Source organism: Mobula birostris, chromosome 9 (genome assembly GCF_030028105.1).
Source record: "Mobula birostris isolate sMobBir1 chromosome 9, sMobBir1.hap1, whole genome shotgun sequence".
NCBI lineage: Eukaryota > Metazoa > Chordata > Chondrichthyes > Myliobatiformes > Myliobatidae > Mobula > Mobula birostris.
Window position 1 is genome coordinate 20,447,970 of NC_092378.1, and position 7,211 is coordinate 20,455,180.

Consider the following 7,211-nt stretch of genomic DNA (forward strand, 5'->3'; position numbering starts at 1 on the left):
ACAGGCCCTTCCGCCCACAATGTTGTGCCGACCATGTAATCTAGTCTAGAAACTGCCTAGAATTCACCTCTACCATCGTCGCCAGCAGTGCAGTCCAAGCACCCACCACTCTCTGTATGAAAAATTTACCTCTGACATCCCCCTTGTACCTACTTCCAAGCACCTTAAAACTATGCCCTCTCATGTTAGCCACCTCAGCCCTGGGAGGAAGCCTCTGGCTATCCACACGATCACCTTATGCACCTCTATCAGGTCACCTCTCATCCTCCATCACTCTAAGGAGAAACGGCCAAGCTCACTCAACCTATTCTCATAAGGTATGCTCTCCAATCCAGGCAATTTCCTTGTAAATCTCCTTGCACTCTCTCTCGATAGTATCCACATCTTTCCTGTAATAAGATGACCAGAACTGAACATAGTACTCCAAGTGGGGTCTAACTAAGGTCTTATATAGCTGTAACATTACCTCCCGGCTCCTGAACTCGATCCTATGGTTGATGAAGGCCAACACACCATATGCCTTCTTAACAACAGTCAACCTGTGTAGCAGCTTTGAGTGTCCTATGGATGTGGACCCCTAGATCTCACTGATCCTCCACACTTGGAGGATAATTCGGGGTTTGCTGGATGACGCAGCTTGAAGGACTGACAGGGCTTATTCCGGGCCGTATCTCAATAAATAAATAAAATACTGCCCAAAACCTGAAAAGATTGGAAAAAGAAGCTGAAGATGCCAGAAATTTGAAATAACAGAAAATATTGGAAACATTCAACAGGGCAGATAGCATCTGTGAAATGTGAATAGAATTCATGTTTCAGGTCATCACCAGCCTTGGAACAGAAACATATTTGTAATTAACATTTGTGCTTGTACTACTGAAGCTGGCTGTGCATAAGATAGTGGTAGAAAGAATAGCTTGGTTCCCGACTTTCCCTACCCTCAAAACAAAAATTTAATTTGCTTTGTTTTGTTTGGCTTCTTGAACAATCGCCTAATTTAACCAAGGAACTATGGCCATCATCAGACTATCCAAAACAAGCCTCAGAATCTGTCTGAACTTGTATAACTTCTATTTACATTTTTTTTTGCACATCTCCATAGAAACCACGGTATTCTCAGATTACAGCTAAGCAAATGTAAGTTAGATGCAATGCTCTAAATCTGAAATAAAATGGAACATCAGCAAAAATACACCAGGTCTGAGTAGAGAAAAAAACAGAATTAACTGCTAAAAACAGCAATAGGAACAGAAATAGGCCATTCAGCCCTTTAAGCTTGTTCCATCATTCATTAAATTGTGGCTGACTCAATATTACTCAAGTCCACCTCCTGATTTAGCTCCTTCACGCCATTATTGATTAAAAATCTATATCAGCTTTAAATACATCAAGAACTCAACTGTCACAGTTTCTTGGGGCAAATTCAAATGACTGGCATCCTTTTAGAGAAGAAATCACTCCTCATCTGTGTTTTAATTGAGCACGCAGTAATGTTGCATCTGTGACCCTTGGCTCGCCCAATGAAGGAAACATCCTCCCAGTATTTATCCTGTCAATTTCCCTAACAATCTTTCACATTTCAATGTGGACTCCCATTCTTCCAAACTCCAATACAATCCCAACATTCAGCCATCCCACACAGGACAATTTCTTCAGATCCAGGAACATTGTTTGAGGTTGGTTAGAGTATATATTTGACTTTGCCAATGAGGCCCAGATCGTGAAAAAGATTGATAAATTGAAAGAAACTGGGTAGAATATAGAAGTGAAATGCTATCCTGTTTCCTTCTCCATGGATGCTGTATGACCTGTTGATTTTTTTTCATTGTTTCTGGTTTACAATGATGGTAACATTCTTAATGTGCTAGTTTACATACAGATTGACAAAGGAATTAGATCATCAAACACGTACAGGGCTACGTCTAGGGTTTAGGTAACTAGAAAGCTCATACCATAGCAACATGGGTGTAAGGTTCCTGTTATGACTCTCTGAAAATTATCGAGCCACTCTGCTGCCTAGTTAGTAGTTTCATGGTAGATCAGAAAAAAGCACCTAGTGGGCAAATGTAACCCTAGGATGAATGTTGTCCAAGCCTAAAAGATGTGGATCACTAATTGCTGAATATGAAAAGCTGTAAAGTAAAAGTTTGCTGTGCAGCTCTCAAAAAGTTAGAACAGATACACCTGATAGTTCCACTTGCACTTAGAGAACCATAATCAAAATGACTACAGGCCAATTAGTAGACCAAGGGACCACAATATAAATATTCTTTCAAGAACATACATATATATTAGCTAATATGGTGATTTGTTCAATAAATGGAAGTAGGTGCACAGGGGAGGGGGTAATGGTTCTGGTTTCTTACGACCCAAATGATAGAGGGGAGGGGAAACCTATCTGGAACATATAAGTTTCCCCTCCCCTCTATCATTTGGGAGCATGTATGACCATTGCATTGCTGGAGCTCTGTTATCCATTCACTGGGACAGTCCGGACGAGACAGGTGGGGGGGGGAGAGGGAGGGGGAGAGGGTGAGAGAGAGGGGGAGAGGGAGGGGGAGAGGGTGAGAGAGAGGGGGAGAGGGGGAGGGGGAGAGGGAGAGGGGGAGAGGGAGAGGAGAGGGGGAGAGGAGAGGGGGAGGGGAGAGGGTGGGAGAGGGAGGGGGAGAGGGAGGAGGAGAGGGAGGGGGAGAGGGAGGAGGAGAGGGAGGAGGAGAGGGAGGAGGAGAGGGTGAGGGTGAGAGGATGAGAGGGGGACAGGGGGAGGGGGAGAGGGGGAGAGAGGGAGAGAGGGAGAGGGGGTGGGAGAGAGCTGGGGTGGGGGGTGGGGGAGAGGGGGAGAGGGGTTAGGAGAGAGCGGGGTGGGAGACAGCGGGTTGGAGAGAGGGGGCAGAGAGGGGGGCAGAGAGAGAGATGCAGAGAGAAAGAGAGGCAGTGGTAGATAAGGTTACTGTTACCATTATCTGACTGCTAGATAAATGGCTGGACATAGACTACAATTTGGCATTCCTTCTGTGCCAAGGGCCATACAATCTCTTGTATCACTCACTGAGTGAATTCATTAATTTACTGTATTTTTGCTCAGTCTGATATACAGCAATTCATTAGGGTGTTAAACAGCCTCCAAATCAAACCTCTTGAAAAACATCCACAACAGTTGATGTTTCCCTTGCTTGTATAGTTCAATATTTCTCTTCTATAGTGAAACACTTCACTTACTCAACAGTTAAAAAAACAAATACAATTTGGCAAGAGCCAATGTTTAGAGAACGTTGCTGGAATTTGATCAGTTTCACAGCAGATAAGCAAAGGTGTCTGCTTAGCTTCCGAGTATAAATAGATTCCTTATTTTTCACTCAATCCTGTGCATTAATGTGGCAATGGAAATTGTTCTGGTTTTTCATTTAGTGTGTGACAAAAGTCATGGTCATAGAGTGGTATGACACAGAAATGGGTCTCTCCACCACCATGCACATGACAACATTTATACACACTTACAGCATTCCGACTTGCCTGTATTAGGGTCTTCATTCTTTTATGCCTTTTTTACTTAAAAGTCGGTCTGAGTGTCTCTCAAATGCAGAGAGTGCATCTGATTTTGCCATCTCCTCTGGCAAAATGTTCCAGATAAAACCACTCTCATGCTATCAACTTGTGTTACACTTCCAGGAAACTGGGAACTTGAACCTTAAGCTCACTAACATTCCTTAACACCTACCATTAACTGTACATATCCTATTTGATTTCTCAAATACATCACCTTTGCTCTTGTCAAAATTAAACTCTATCTTCCAGTGGTCTGTCCAAATTTCCTCCTGGCCTGTATTCTACCTTAAGCAGCCTTCCCCACATTACACAACAACACCAACTATCAAATTGCTCCCAATCTACTTTCACCCGGTCCTCTCTGCTTCTCCTCCTCCTGGTGATAAGTGGGCAGACAGGGGTGAGATAGGTCAGCTGGTTGAGTGGTGTTGTAACAACAACCTTACGCCCTATATTCACATCCATTATGTTAGTACATTTCGCAAGCTAGGATCCCAGTACTGCTCTGGGTCACAGATTTCCAAACAGAAAAACATCCATACACCACTAGCTTCTCTCTAAACCAATTTTGGATCCAATTAGCCAATCCAACCTGGACCTCATATGCCTTAATCTTCAGGACCAGCCTCCCATGCAAGAGTTTATCAAATGCCTTACTGAATCCCATCTTGACCATATAGATGTCTACTGCCCTCCCTTCATCAGTCTTAGTTAACTCCTCCAAAAGCTCTATCAAATCAATGGGACAGGACCTTCCCTATGCAAAGTCGTGCTGACTATCCATGTTTACTGCCTGCTTTCCAAATGTATATGAATTCTATCCTTCAGGGCTTTCTCCAATTATTTCCATAACATTGATGTAATTCTTACTTAACATCTCTGCTGCCCTTCTCAAATAAAGCTATCCTCCAGTCTCCAGTATCTTCATCTACCATTAACAAAGATGCAAAAAATCTCTGAAAGGGCCTCAGCTTTCTCCTCCCTTGCTTCCCATACCAACCTGGGATACACCCCGTGGATTTGTCAATATTTCTCAAAGGGCACACTCAATTTCAGATGCCAAACCTGCCATTTGCTTCTTTTATAAAACCTTCAATATACTTTGTCATCCAAGATTTCCACATCTTGACATCTTTGCTTTTCACCATCACTGGATCATGCTGGTCTTGCACTACTACCTCCCTTTTGAATAGCTCCCTCTTGCTGGCTGTCCTTTATCTGCAAGCATCTGCTCCCAATCTACTTCCACCTGGCCCTCTCTGCTGCTCCTCCTCCTGGTGATAAGGGAGCACACGGGACTGAGAGAGGTCATCTGGTTGAGCGGTGTTGTAACGGCAACCATGTCAGCAAAGCCAAGGTACTGACTACGGACTTCATGCAGGTAAAATCAAACAGGGAAACAAGCACCAGTGCTCACTGAAGGTTCTGCAGTGGAAAGGGTGAGCAGTTTCAAATACTGAATATACTATATCAGAGCATATAGACGCTGCCATGGAAGCATTCCAACTGGCTGCATCACAACCTGGGATGAGAACCCAATGCACAGTAACACATGAGGTTACAGAGAGTGGACTCAGCCATTTCCATCATGGGTTCAACTCTCTCCACCATCAAGGTCACCTGTAAAGGGCAATATGTCAGGAAGGTGACTTCTCTCATTAAAGACCCCCCAACACCCCTCTTGCCGTTGCTGCCATCAGGCAGGAGATATAAAAGCCAGAACATCCACACCTCAAGGTTCAACAGCTTCTTCCCCACTGCCACCAGGGTTTTGACCAAAACCTGAAATACCCTAACCCTATCCTGGACTACATTTCTCTCCTCTCCGTCAACTTCCATTAATGCTGTCATGGTTAGTTTTGTTTAATTTGATAAGTTAGATAGGTTCTGTATATTTTATGTTAATCATACACAGTGCTGCTGCTGCAAACTGCTAATTTTCATGACATCTGTACCCTGAGTATATATGCCCATGACAATAAAATTGAACCTGAATTTGCTAGGGAAATCAGCTTTCCACGAGTTCATGACCAGGTGGAAGTAGATTAGGAGGGGAATAAAACCCTATTCTTTTCCATAACTACCCTTAAACTTTGAACATTGAAATGAACTATGGTCATTGTGTTTCCTCAGCAGTCACTGCCTATCCAGTTTTGTTCTCGCGGAAAAGGGCGATAACATCCTTGTACGATGATAGCTCTGGTCAAGCAACATAGCCCAATCCTAATTTATTTTTGAAGAATTAGTTAACTAACAAACTATAACAATCGTTACTTTCGGGGGAAGCACGCCCCTTCCAACGTAAATGACTATTCCTGTTCAGCAGAGCAAGCTGGGATCGTTTGGATCTGCACAAAATCGTTAACACTTTCTCTGTTCCACAAGTAATGATCACAGAAAGATGAATCACGCTGAGCACATGATCTAATCCCACAATTGATTCTTCAGTTGTAACAGTTGGTGTAAAAATCAGACAATTTGCAACGTACACAATTTGAAGAAGAAAATCAAACGCCGTACAAAGTTTTTATAACTACAATCTATCCGAACTCAGACATCCTTAAAATTTAAAAAAAAACGAAGCTGAAAGTTAACAGATTGCTCAACCTCACAGAATCCCCACTGGCTTCATACCTGAACCTGCCCTGAAGTTAGACTCGGCACGATTTTTAAATATTCTTTAAAAGCCGGGGCAGCCCTTCATCCACTCGATCCAGTGCACTTCTCGCATTCCTCCTTCGCTGCCGAAATTTAATCAACAAATCCCTCCGTACAATTGCTCTAGGAACAGATTTCCTCTCCTATCAGATGTTGCGATTTTGTCGCTTCTCTCCTTTCCACGATGTCGAGTCCGCTACTACGGCCAGACTTGCCCTGTTCCCCACTGTCCGATCATGGTCAGCTGAGGGAAGCCAGCCCTCCTGCTTCAGTCCCTCAGGTGAGCAACGCCCCACGAGCGACCACCCTACTATCAACACAAAGTGGATGACTTGCGTGAGACCAGTGCCAGTGTGTGAGTTCCAGGGTGAGTAACCTGCTACTGCTGACGCACTATCTAATGATCTTGGCGCTTACGCTCCGCCCCGGGGCATGTTCGTGCACTAAGGTGCGCGGATCTGTCCTTCAGCTCTGTGCCCAGCGGCGCAGATCCGTGCGGCGCCCATGCCTTGCAGGTCGACTGCGTACAGAGCACCCGCTTCCCTTCGATTCGGGAGGGCGGTTTGCCATCATCCAATCATGTTTACGGGCTGCATGATAATGCTGAAAGGTGGGCAGCTCAGTACTCAGGCTGCCTTACTAGACCACGTCTTTTCGTATGGAGTCCATACTCGGCCAGATCCTCAGTACGGAGAGTCCATACAGGGCCGGATGCGAAGTACCTGATGACCATAACGGACTAGATCCTTTGTACGCAACCGCTCTATAAAGGACTTGATTATTAGTACAGGGTCCGTATACTGGACCAGATCCTTAGTCCATCCACATAGGGTCAGATCCTCAGTACACAGTCCGAACGTACAGGGCCAGATCCCAAGTATAGAGTCCGCCCATATGTCCTCAGTGCAGTCCATTCGTACAGGACCAGATTTTCACCACACAGTCCGTTCAGAACCAGATCTTCACCACACAGTCCGTTCAGAAAGGGCAAGATTCTCACTACGCAG

General features: G+C 44.6%; 1 protein-coding gene across 3 annotated transcripts in view; it reads right to left on the reverse strand.

Annotated features, from left to right (window-relative positions):
- The window catches only part of met (MET proto-oncogene, receptor tyrosine kinase), a 163,384-nt gene extending 156,807 nt beyond the window's left edge, over positions 1-6,577 (reverse strand). For all 3 annotated transcript variants that reach the window (XM_072267599.1, XM_072267598.1, XM_072267597.1), the window contains exon 1: positions 6,181-6,577. The gene's annotated coding sequence lies outside the window, so the exon portion shown is untranslated. The remainder of the gene's footprint in view (positions 1-6,180) is intronic.
- Between the last annotated feature and the right edge of the window lie 634 nt (positions 6,578-7,211).